The sequence below is a fragment of the Prionailurus viverrinus genome, chromosome C2, assembly GCF_022837055.1.
Source record: "Prionailurus viverrinus isolate Anna chromosome C2, UM_Priviv_1.0, whole genome shotgun sequence".
In the NCBI taxonomy this organism is placed as follows: Eukaryota; Metazoa; Chordata; class Mammalia; order Carnivora; family Felidae; genus Prionailurus; species Prionailurus viverrinus.
Genome location: NC_062569.1, coordinates 99341889 through 99355255, shown reverse-complemented (window position 1 = coordinate 99355255; position 13367 = coordinate 99341889). Strand labels below are relative to the sequence as shown.

Below are 13367 nucleotides of genomic sequence, written 5' to 3'. Positions count from 1 at the left end.
GAAAGAATATCCAATGGAAAAAATACAGACTCTTTAATAAATGGTTCTGGGAGAACTGGACAACAACATGCAGAAGGATGAAACTAGACCACTTTCTTACACCATTCACAAAAATAAACTCAAAATTTGTAAAGGACCTGAATGTGAGATAAGAAACCATCAACACTCTAGAGGAGAAAGCAGGAAAAAACCTCTCTGACCTCAGCCACAGCAATTTCTTACTTGACACATCCCCAAAGACAAGGGAATTGAAAGCAAAAATGAACTATTGGGACCTCATGAAGATAAAATGCTTCTGCACTGCAAAGGAAACTATCAACAAAACTAAAAGGCAACCAACCGAATGGGAAAAGATATTTGCAAATGACATATCAGACAAAGGGCTAGTATCCAAAATCTATAAAGAGCTTACCAAACTCCACACCCGAAAAACAAATAATCCAGTGAAGAAATGGGCAGAATACATGAATAGACACTTCTCTAAAGAAGACACCCAGATGCCAACAGGCACATGAAAAGATGCTCAACCTCGCTCTTAATCAGGGAAATACAAATCAAATCCACACTCAGATATGACCTCACCCCAGTCAGAGTGGCTAAAATGAACAAATCAGGAGACTATAGATGCTGGTGAGGATATGGAGAAACGGGAACCCTCTTGTATTGTTGGTGGGAATGCAGACTGGTGCAGCCACTCAGGAAAACAGTGTGGAGGTTCCTCAAAAAATTAAAAATAGATCTACCCTATGACCCAGCAATAGTACTGCTAGGAATTTACCCAAGGGATACAGGAGTGCTGATGCATAGGGGCACTTGTACCCCTATGTGTTTATAGCAGCACTCTCAACAATAGCCGAATTATGGAAAGAGCCTAAATGTCCATCAACTGACGAATGGATAAAGAAATTGTGGTTTATATGCACAATGGAATACTACGTGGCAATGAGAAAGAATGAAATATGGCCTTTTGTAGCAATGTGGATGGAACTGGAGAGTGTTATGCTAAGTGAAATAAGTCATACAGAGAAAGACAGATGCCATATGTTTTCACTCTTATGTGGATCCTGAGAAACTTAACAGAAACCCATGGGGGAGGGGAAGAAAAAAAAAAGGTTAGAGAGGGAGGGAGCCAAAACATAAGAGACTTTTAAAAACTGAGAGCAAACTGAGGGTTGATGGGGGGGGTGGGAGGGAGAGGTGGGTAGGTGATGGGTATTGAGGAGGGCACCTGTTGGGATGAGCACTGGGTGTTGTATGGAAACCAATTTGACAATAAATTTCATATTTAAAAAAAACAAAATGAAGAGGATTCTTACCATGAACATTGTATGCCAACAAATTAGTCTAAATGAAATGGACACACTTGTGACTAGAAAGTCAAAAAACACTGCAACTGACTCAAGTAGAAATGAAAAATCTGAATAGACCTATAACAACAAAAGAGATTGAATTAGCAATAAAAAAAAAAAGTCTACCTACAAAGGAAATCTCAGGTCCAGATGGCTTCCTTGGTGAATTGTGCCAAATGTTTACAGTAGAATCAACATCAATCCTTCACAATGTATTTCAAAAAATAGAAGAGGAGAGAATACTTCCCAACTCAGTCATTGAGGCCACTGTTCCTTTGATAACCAAACCAGACAAAGAACATCACAAGAAACCTACAGGACAATTTTTATGTTCATTGTGTCTCTGTTCATTTTGTTTATGATTATAGACATAAAAATGCTCAACAAAACCAAACCAAAATCCAAGCCAATTTAGCAAAACAAATCCAACCACATATAAAAATGATTATATGCTGTGACTAGGTAGAATTTATACAGGTGATTCAACCTATGAACATCAGTCAGTGTAATACACTATATTAGTAGAATAAAGGACAAAAACGACATGATCATTTCAATCAATACAGAAAAAATGTGACAAGAGCCAACATCTTTTCATGATAAAAAAAAAATTAAGTGGGACTAGCAGGGAATTTCTTTGATCTAATAAAACTAACATACTTAATGGTAAGAGATCAATGCTTCCCCCCTCAGGTCAAGAACAAGACAAGGATGTAGTTTCTTACCATTTCTTTCTTCCATTCTTTTTTTTTAATGTTTATTTTTGAGAAAGAGAGAGAGAGTGTGTGTGTGCATGCATGTGAGAGCTGGGGAGGGGCAGAGAGAGGGAAACAGGATCCAAAGCCGGCACAGCACTGACAGCAGAGAGCCCTAGGCAGGGCTTGAACCCATGAACTTTGATATCATGACCTGGGCCAAATTACAATCTTTCTTGCCATTTCTATTCAACATTGTATTGAAGGCTCTAGCCAGGGAAATTAGGCCAAAAAAAAAAAAAAAAAAAAAAAAAGAAGTAAAAGACATCCAATTAAAAATAAAGAAATAAAACTATCTCCACTGGTAGATAGTATGTTTTTGTATATGTAAAATTCTAAGGAAATCCATAAAAACCCATTAGAACTAATAAGTTCAGCAAGTTGCAGAACATATGATCAAAATACAAAAATCAATTATGTATTTCTATACACTCAAAATGAACAATCCAAAATTTAAAAAAAATATAGTTCATTTATAAATGTTTTTTTAACTTTTATTTATTTTTGAGAGACAGAGAGAGACAGAGCATGAATGAGGGAGGGGCAGAGAGAGAGGGAGATATAGAATCCGAAGCAGGCTCCAGGCTTTGAGCTGTCAGCACAGAGCCCGACACGGGGCTCAAACCTGTGAACTGTGAGATCATGACTTGAACTGAAGTTGGATGCTTAACCGACTGAGCCACCCAGGCACCCCAAAAATAGTTCATATATAATAATATAATAATAGTTCATTTATAATAATAATAATAATAATAATATAATAAGAACTTTAAGATGAACACTGAAAGCTACTAAATATTGTGAGAAGAAATTAAACAATACAAGTGAAAAGAGTCTCATGCTCATGGATCAGAAGACTTGATATTGTGAAGTTGGCAATACTCCCCAAATTGATTTGCAGATTCAGTGCAATCCCTATCAAAATCCCAACTGGCTTTTTTTTTTTTTAAGAAATTGACAAGCAGATCCTAAAACTCATATGGAAATGCAAGGTACCCAGAATAGTCAAAACAATCTTGAAGAAGGAGAATAAAATTAGATGAATTAGTCTGTTAGGGCTGCCATTACAAAATACTACAGACTGGGTGGCTTACACAGCATAAATGTATTTTCTCACCTTCCAGAAGCTGAAAGTCCAAGATCGTGGAATGGGCAGGGTGAATTTCTGGTGAGACCCCTCTCATTGGCTTGCAGCCTTCTCACTGGTTTTCCCTCTGTTCATGCACATTCCTGGTATCTCTTCCCTTTTTTTTTTTTTTTTTCATTATTTTTATGTGGAGTTTTTTGTTTGTTTGTTTGTTTGTTTTTTGAGAGAGAGAGAGCATGAAAGCAGGAGAGGGGCAGAGGGAGGGAGAGAGAGAGGGTCTTAAGGAGGCTCCATGCTGGGCATGGAGCTCAACATGGGCCTTGAACTTAGGACCGTGAGATCATGACCTGAACCAAAATCAAGAGTTGGATGCTTAACTGACTGAGCCACCCAGGCACCCCAAGGTATCTCTTCCTCTTATATAAATACCAGTCCTATTAGGTTAGGGCCCCACCCTCATGACTTCTGTCTTAGCTCAAGCTGCTATAACAAAATGCTGTAGACTGGGTGGCTAAAGGTATAGAAATTTATTTCCTCATAGTTCTAGGGGCTGGAAGTCTGAAATCAGGATGCCAGCTTTGGTTGGGTTCTGGTGAGAATACTTTTTGCCTTCTCATTGTGTCCTGACATAGCAGGGGAGGAGAGAGAGAGCCAGAGCCAGAGTGAGCAAACTTTCTGGTGTCTTTTCTTATAAAGGCACTAATCTTATCATGAGAGTCCTGCCCTCATTTACCTCATCTAAACCTAATTATCTCCCAAAGGCCTCACCTGCAAATAATATCACATTGGGAGTTAGCGCTTCAACATATGAATTTCAGGGGGGAGGACACAATTCAAACCATAGCAACTTCATTAACTTTAATTTTCTCCTTAAAGTCCCTGTTTTCAAATATAGTCACATCGGGGGGTTAGGGCTTCACATATAAAATTTAGGAGAATGCAATTCAGTCCATAACATTGGAGGACTTGCACTTTTTTTTTTGATGTTTACTGTAAAGCTGCAATAATCAAGGCAGTAAGTTTACTGGTGTAAGTCTAGACATATACATTAATGGAATAGAATGGAGAGTCCAGAAATAAAATCTTACACTTACCAGCCTTAAATTGATTTTTGACAAGGGTGCCAAAATAATTCAACAGGGAAAGAAGTCTTTTCACCAAATGGTGCTGGCACAACTAGATAGCACATACTAAAGAATGAATTTTGATTCCTACTTTAGATGGTATACAATAATTAAGTCAAAATGGATCACAGACTTAAATGTAAGATCTTAAAGTATAAAACTCTCAGAAGAAACTGTAGCTGTGAATCTTTATGACTTTTGGGTTAGATAGTTGTTTCTTAGATATGATACCAAAACCTCAAGTGACAAAAAAATAAATTGGACTTTAATTCAAAACTTTTACACTTGAAGGTATCCATCAAGAAAGTGAAAAGACAACTCAAGGACTAGGAGAAAATATTTGCAAGTTATGTTTCTGATAAGGCATTCATATCTAGAACATAGAAGGAACTATTACAACTCAACAACAACAAAAAGACAAATAACCTATTAAGAAAATGGGCAAAGGATTTGAATAGTCATTTCTGCAAAGATCTACAAATGGCGAGTAAGTGCATGCAAAGATGCACAATGTCATTAGCCATTCGGGAAACATAAAACCACACCGAGATACTACTTCACATTCATTGGGACAGCTAAAATAAAAAGCAGACCTTGACAACAGTTAAGGATGTGGAGAAACTAGAGCCCTCATACATTGCTGGTGGGGTTCTAAAATTTTGAAAACTTTGAAAAAATAGTTTGGCAGTTTTTATGTTAGACATAGTTTTTGCATGACCCAGCAATTCCACTCCTAGGTTTTTATGCATGAGAATTGAAAGCATATATTCACACAGAAACTTGCACTTGAAGGTTCTTAGCATTATTCACAAAGCCAAGAAGTGGAAATATCCTAAATGTTCATCAACTGATGAATGGGTAAACAGAGTGTCTATTCACAAAATAGAGTATTATTCATCAATACAAATGAGGGAAGTAATGATACATGTTACAACATAGATGATCCTTGAAACATTATGCTATGTGAAAAAAGCCAGTCCCCAAAGAACATATATTGCATGATCCTGCTTTTATGAAATGTCCAGTATAGGCAAAGTCATAGAAGTAGAGAGTAAGTTTGTTTCCAGGAGGAGGGAGAAATGAAAAGTGACTGCTAATGGATTTGGGTATCTTTTGGGTGTATGAAAATGTTCTAGACTTAGTGGTGATAATTGTACAGCTCAGGATATGCTAAAAACTTCTCAATTGTACATTTAAAGTAAATTTTGTGATATGTGAATTATAGCTCAATAAATCCGTCATTTTAAAAAAATGGCTTGGGGGGTGGTGTAGAGATTTCCAGCTGGTAAGAAAGGCTTCTTTGCAGCTGAAGCTTAAACATTGGAGGCGAGAACTTTACCTCCTCTCCTCCCCACTCTCCAGCTAAGCCACTCACTGGAGTGGACACATTGTGGCCTTTGTGGCTCTTATGGTTGAATGGTTTTCGAACTTTGGGGCAGCTGCTGAAGTTGCGGTCTACCAAACAGTGCCCCACTTGTCTGCTTTCACTTTCTCAGAGTCCTGGGGACATGGAGAAGTGGCCTGGAAGTCCCCAGTTGGAGCAGAGAGGAGAGACATGGGTGAGGGTGGGGAGCTTGCCTAGCCCAGCCCCTCCTCCCTCCTTAAGTGAATAGACAAGACTGGCAGTGAAGCACCATGTGCAAGCTCGCCTCGTCCCCATGAGTGTTTTCTGGCGTTTGGGCACCCAGGCTCCCCAGAGCCCTGCACCCATGTTCTTGGCCTGGGCAATGCTAGGGGTGGCGGCCCATGGATGCCTGGTCTGGTAGTGTGCGGCAGCCACCTGCAGGAGTATGGGGCAGCTGCACAAAGACTTCCTGCCCTACAGCTCTGCGTTGCCCTTTCAGCGTTGTGCTGCAGAAAGCCTGTTTCCCCTATGTTAGGCCCGCCATGTTCGGTTATATTGTTATAATTACAGTGGGCTGCTCTTGCTGGTATGGGCTGAAAACGACAGTGTTGCCCTAGAGACATGTCTAATGCTACCCTCCAATGCCAAGTTTTCTGAGTTTTTTGGGAATCCCCCAGTTGCATCCCTCATTTTAATAAGGAGCCAAAGACTGCTATTGCAACCTGCATTTGGTTATGAGCTGGATCTGAGCATCCTTCCCACATCCCATTTGCACTTATAGGTGAGAAAGTTGAGATACATCCTTATGAAAACAAGCAACTCCAGAGAAGTGATAAAGTTTAGGTTTACAGATGAGCCAAGGAAGAAACAGATTTGAACTTTAATGAAAAAAAAATTTAAAAAGCTCTTTGAAGTGGGAGGAAGAAAGGTAATTCCATGGTACTTTTAAGGCCACTAAAGCATTTACTAGGTGGGAGTAAAGTGTAAACCTCTTTGAAAAGATCCTGATGTCACCTGTGTTCTTGATGTGTACAAAAGGAGTGTCACCATCTTTATTGTAGTTTTGCTTTTTATATCTTTGGATTATTTGGTTCTTTCACGTTGAACTTGTGACTATCTTGATTGGATACCATACCCTCATTTTAATAAACAGAATGGTAACCATTTCTGCTGTATACTAAAACAAAATCAATGTTTAAGCATATTGTGTGTTAAATACAATACAGAACTTAAACTCCAACTAAAGTTGGAGATGAGATCTCAGTTTTAAAACTGCCCTCACCATGGGGGCTCCTGGGTGGCTCAGTCAGTTAAGCACGTCTGACTTGGCTCAGTCATGATCTCACTTTTGGGTTTGTGGGTTTGAGCCCCGTGTCCGGCTCTGCACTGAGCTCTTGGAGCCTGGAACCTGCTTTGGATTCTGTGTCTCCCTGTCTCTATGTTCCTCCCCCATTCACATTCTGTCTCTGTCTCTCTCAAAAATAAACATTAAATAATTAAAAAAAAATAAAAAATAAAACTGACCTCACTAGAATTTTAAACATTGTGGAATTCACCTGGAAAAGGAACTAGAAAACAAAACCAAAACCACCCTTCCTGTATTTTCCTAGTGGTCTTTGAAAAACAGTTTTTTAAAACATACTAATATCTGTAACAATTGTAGCAATTCTCAGTTATGAGTTATTAGTTGTCAGGCATAATGCTAAGTGCTTGGTACAGTTTTAGTATTGTCTGCAATTTTTACACACTTCAGTTGCCTTCTAGTTTTTAAAAGTGATAAAGCCGCATTGGTTAGATTTCTTGAACTTTCATAATACTATTCCTTCAAAAAAGCAAAATCCATAAAATATACAGTATAACTACAAAATTCTATAAAAAACCTAAGCCATTTGAATAATACATTTTATATATATATTATGCACATATATACACACACATATATATATTTTTTTCTTTCCCCCAAAATATTTTTAGGGGCACTTGGGTGACTAAGTCGGTTGAGCATGTGACTCTTGATTTCAGTTCAGGTCATGATCCCAAGGTTGTGGTATTGACCCCTGTGTTGAGCTCTGTGCTGAGCATGTTGCCTGCTTAAGATTTTCTTTCTCTTTCCCTCTGCCCCTCTCTCCCATGTACACCCTCTCTCAAATAATGTAAAATGAAAAAAAAAATTAATTACAAAATATTTTTAGAGAATTTAAGTTCAGAATATTATATTTATGTTTACTTGTGACTGGGGATCTGAGAGTAAGAATAAGTATGTCTTACTTAGTTTTACTTCTTACATGACAAGGCCTTAAAAACAAAGCAAACTAATCTAGAAAAAAGATTAAGGTAAATACAACAAAATGATTTTTAAATTGTGTGTGTGTGTGTGTGTGTGTGTGTTCTGTGTGTTTTATTGATTTCTCCAGTAAAATAAATCCACAAAAAAGGAAAATAGCTAGAGGCAAATACGATGCCTTTCAGAAAGAATGCTTTTAAAAGTACATTTTTTTTCATTCATAAGCTTTGTCTGATGTATTGCTTCAGAAAGAACAGTTTATTTCAGATATTTGACTTAGCTTAACATAAATCCTCAGTGTGTAGACATGTGTTTAACCTGTCACTATGGTTAGTCATGCAGTAATTTATAGCACTTCAGCTTAGTTCACAACCTTTGAGCTTAGCACCTTTTCCTAAAATTTTTTTTAATGCTTATTTATTTTTGAGAGAGAAACAGAGTGTGAGCAGGGTAGGGGCAAAGAGAAAGGGAGACACAGAATTTGAAGCAGGCTTCAGGCTCTGAGCTGTCAGCACAGAGCCTGAGGTAGGGCTTGAACTCACGTACAGTGGGATCATGACCTGAGCTAAAGTCAAATGATTACCCATTAGATGATGACCCGGGCTCCCCAGCACCATTTTTATAGACAGCACGTTGAATATCTGCGATTTGTGGGGCCAAAAGACAGTGGCAGCTCCATTCTTTGATACAAACAATTGGTGGTTTCTGTCTTTTGTGAAGAAGCGTGCAACCATGGTTTAAGATAATACTGTAGGCCTTTCCCCATCCTCAGCTATTTTGTTTAAAGCTCCTACCCTTCCATGTTCTATTTCAGAGCCAAACAATCTTGCCATCTGTTTTTGTATAGTCCACAAAGTAGGAATGGCTTACCTTTTTAAGTTGGTTTTAAAAAAATCAAAAGAAGAATAATATTTCATGGCACAATTATATGAAATTCACATTTCCTTGTCCATTAATAAAATTTTACTGAAACATAGCCACATTCTTTTGTTTATTTATTATATGGATGCTTTCACACTGCAGCAGCAGAGTTGAGTATTTGCAAGAGACTGGTCTACAAAGCCTAAAATATTTACCGTATGGCCTTTCACAGGAAGTTTTTGACCTCTGAACAATACTACAGCCAAATTTATCTTTTTTAAAATGTATGCCTACCAATATTAGCTTCCTGCTTAATACCCATATCCCTTGGAATAAAAATCTAAAATTTTATCTAGGGACCCCATGATCAGGCCCCAGCCCACCATTCCAGCTTCATCTCAACACACACTCCCCATTCTTAAATGTTCTGCCTTTCTCCCCTGCTCCCCCTACAGTAGGTGTTCAAGCATGGTCTTTGTGCCTGCTTCTTTCCCGCCCCTAGTTTGAAATGGAACTCATTAATGAGACGAAGTCAAGTCCATTCCTTTACCTTTCTATAACATCTTGCAATTTTCCTTTGTAAAGTTCACTATACATATAATTCTGTGTTCTATTTCTGTTCTCCTTGCTTGACTATAAACTCCCTGAAGATAAGGACCATGTCTGTCTTGTTCATTGTTCATAGTGTTCATTGTTCATAGTGACCAGGTCAGTATTCACTATAGAACTTTGGCATACATCTTGCTTTACTCAGTATTGTCTGGCACTCTGTCAATAATGCCCTTTACTCTCAAGAGTGGACAATAAGTTATAGTGTTACATTATACATAGTAGATGCTCAATAAATACTTTTTGAATGATTCAGTTTAGTAAAAAACTTTAATGATTTTGACTCCAGATGATCATTACGTTTAAATAACAAGACTGTTTCTGGGGGGCCTGGGTGGCTCAATCGGTTAAGTGTCGGACTTTGGCTCAGGTCATGATCTTGTGATTTGTGGGTTCGAGCCCCACGTTGGGCTCTGTGCTGACACCTCAGAGCCTGGGGTCTGTTTCAGATTCTGTGTCTCCCTCTCTCACTGCCCCTCGCCTGCTCGTGCTCTGTCTCTCTCTTTCAAAAATAAACATTAAAAAAATTTTTTTAAATAAAAAAATAAATAACAAGACTTTTTCAATTCTCTGCTCAAGGAAAAGGCAAACGATGGGGAGAAAACAGGCATTTGGTTACAGAAACAACAGTCAAGGTATGCCTTAACTCAGTTTTTTAAACCTCTATGCGACATGAGAACAAATGATTATTTGGAAACACTGAAGAATCCTCAGTTGCCAAAGGAACGTTATCTTTTGTATACTTGAATTATCAAGAAAACAGGATGAATATATAAGGTTATTACTTAAATTTTTTTTAATGTTTCTTGATTTTTGAGAGAGAGAGAATGCCTGTGCAAGTGGGGGAGGGGCAGAGGAGACAGAATCCGAAGCAGGCTCCAGGCTCTGAGCTGTCAGCACAGAGCCTGATGCAGGGGTCGAACCCACAAGCTGTGAGATCATGACATGAGCCGAAGTTGGATGCTCAGCTGACTGAGACCCAGGCGCCCCTATAAGGTTATTACTTTTAACAAAGCTTAAAAGTTAAAAGTTTTTTTGGTTAAAGCTCAAGCCTCAATATTAATCCTTTCATGTTCCTTGTGTTCATGTTCCATGTTCCTGCCAATACAGGCAGGATGTGTATAGAGTCAAATTGCTCTTTTTGTACTATTTTTCTTTCAGAGAGATAATGGTGGTCTCTCTTGCCAGTATGTGGGGGCTGCTATGAAGCTAGCTCTTCATGCAAATTTAAGAATACATTTTGAGACTGATTATTTAAAACCAGAGCCTCTGAGAGCAAAAATTTGCACTCATTTTAAATTCTAAGGCTTAAAGAGACAGACTGGCTTTCTGACTTATTTCCTAAGGTCAGAAGCAGGGGCATGTGTCAGAACTAGGGGTAAGGTGATGAGAGGAGCTCTTCTGATATACACAGATACCCCCCTCCAAAGTTTGATTCATGTCATTCCAGCTTCTGTTTTGGGAATTGCTAATAGGAGAATGACAAAAGGGTGTCCTATTCCTCAGGTGTGTTGGAGAAAAATGGATTTAAAATGGTTGGGGGTGCCTGAGTGACTCAGTTGGTTAAGCATCTGACTTCCGCTTAGGTCATGATCTCACAGTTCATGAGTTCCAGCCCCGCATTGGTCTTGCTGCTGTCAGCGCAGAGCCTGCTTTGGATCCTCTCTCCTCCTCTCTCTCTGTCTCTCTCTGTCTCTCTGTCTCTCTCTCTCTCAAAAATAAACATTTTAAAAATAAATAAAACAGTTGGTTGATTATATTAGTATGTATAAAGAACAAATATGTCAGTCTGGAGGGGGGTTGGCTGGACTTAGGCCAAGAACTTAGGACAGAAAAATAGAGTTACAGAGGCCAACTGAGATCACTAGAGAAATGTACAGAGATGAATCATCAGTCCACACCAACATCACAGTTGGTCCTTTAAACTGTCTACCTTTGCTCTGATTCCATGCTTATCATGCAAATTTCTGATTAGTAATACCTGACTTAAAAGGTGTTGAGCACCCTGTGTGGCAGAATGAAAGATTTCCAGTGACTAGAAAGGACTGTCCCCCTGTTGTGCATTAGTGCATTTACCACTGACAGAGTATATGCAGTATGTGAGTGTGGCTTGTTAAAGTTAGCCACTCTGAGTGCAACTACAGGCCACTGACAGTGCTGGGGCCATTCTCCAAAAGGCGGTCAGTTTAGGAAGTTAATGTCAAATTCTGAGACCTTTTGGAAGAGTGTCATCCAGCCTTCTCCTGCAGACTCCTCAGTCTTGTCAAATCCCCTTATTCTTTCTCCTGCCTCTCCCCAGTGATCACTTGTTTTGGAATTCCTGTACTTGGAAATCTAGTTTTCCAGTAGTGCTATAAATCTAAGTACAACATTCAAACCTGCCTGGAAAAATAAGTGTAAAATTGCTGACTGTTTTAGTCACGTTTTCTATATAATAGCCTGGTAATGGAAAAGTATTTGTATTCTTATATTGTTCCCTCTGTTTTACCTTGTTGGTTAGCAGAACTCCTCCACCTGTTTTCCCTCAGTTGGTGAAGTGTACCTCCTTGTACCTGGTCACCCAAGCCAGAAACCTGGATGTATCCTTGTTCCTTACCTCTCCTTCCCCAACCATGTTGTGTTGTTCACCAGGGCCCTTATCATTTCTACCTTGAGCCATTACAATAGTCTCCTAAATAGCTCTTTTTAACACTGTAATTTGTCCTTTAGATTGTTACCAAAGTGATAATGGTTTTAAAAGTGTATCTTTCAAAAAACAGGTTTGAACTTTTTACTTTTCTATGTGAAACCATTAGGTGGCTTTTTATATTTTAATTTTTTAATGTTTATTTTTGAGAGAGAGAGAGAGAGAGAGAGAGAGAGAGAGAGACCATGACTTGGGGAGGAGCAGAGAGAGAGAGAGAGAGAGGGAGGGCCAGAGGAGCTGAAGCAGACTGTGCACTGACAGCAGAGAACCCAGTGTGGGATTCAAACTCAGGAACCGCGAGATTATGACCTGAGCCAAAGTCTGATGTTTAACCCGACTGAGCCACCCAGGTGCCCTGGCTTTTCATATTTTAACAGTGTAAACCCCATTTTCCTCAGCATGACATACAAAGCCCCTCATGCCCTGGCTGCTTCCCCACTGACTCTTTCCTTCTCCCTTCTCTTCCTTCCGCACCCCCCCTTCCCTTCTTCCCCCTGCTAGTCTTGGTGAACTGGCTTGCCAGGCTGTTTCCTTGGCATGCTTGCACTTGCCATGGATGTTCTCCATGTACTTGATCTGTCAGCAACATTCCACACTACTACACACTCCCTCCATTTTGAAGCACCTTCTTTCCTTGAATTCCATGACATCATTCTTTCTGGACTTCCCTCTTACCTGTCTGGTATTTCCTTCATTCTTTTTTTTTGCTGGCCACTCCTTTGTGTGCCAGGCTTTCTTAGGGCTCAGTCTTAGGTTCTGTTTTCCCTTGTAAGCCTACTAAATTTACTGAATACTTACTGATGGTTTACTATAAGAATTTTTATATTTAGCATATAAGTATATATGATCTTAGTATATATGTTCATTTACAGTATAGCTAAGGTATATTTTTCTCATAGCAGTTTGGTTACCATAATAGAGTAAGGATATCTATCTATAATTGCAACCCATGAGAATTTCCATAACATGCCAAAAGCATTGATTTTTAGACAGTGTACTGTATCCCCCATGTGTGCTTTCTTTGTTTGAGGGCGTGCTATTCTCCGGTGTTGCTCTGGTCCCTCATTCTGCTGTTGCATTAAATGATTAGGTTTTAGCAACCCCCCAAAAGGATATCCTTGCAGTTCATTGAGTAGCATTTGATGTTGTCTAACACCTTACTAAATTAAATGGAATACCTAGGTAGAAATTCGGGCAAGCTGTGATTTTTTATTTAGAGGAACATTTTTCTTCAGGAAAAATTGGAATTGGTAGATGAGACTCTCTG

The 13367-nt window shown here is 39.0% G+C and overlaps 1 protein-coding gene across 1 annotated transcript in view; it reads left to right on the top strand.

Moving 5' to 3' along the window:
- GRAMD1C (GRAM domain containing 1C) overlaps positions 1-13367 on the top strand; it is a 115015-nt gene that overhangs the window by 49373 nt on the left and 52275 nt on the right. The window lies entirely within an intron of this gene.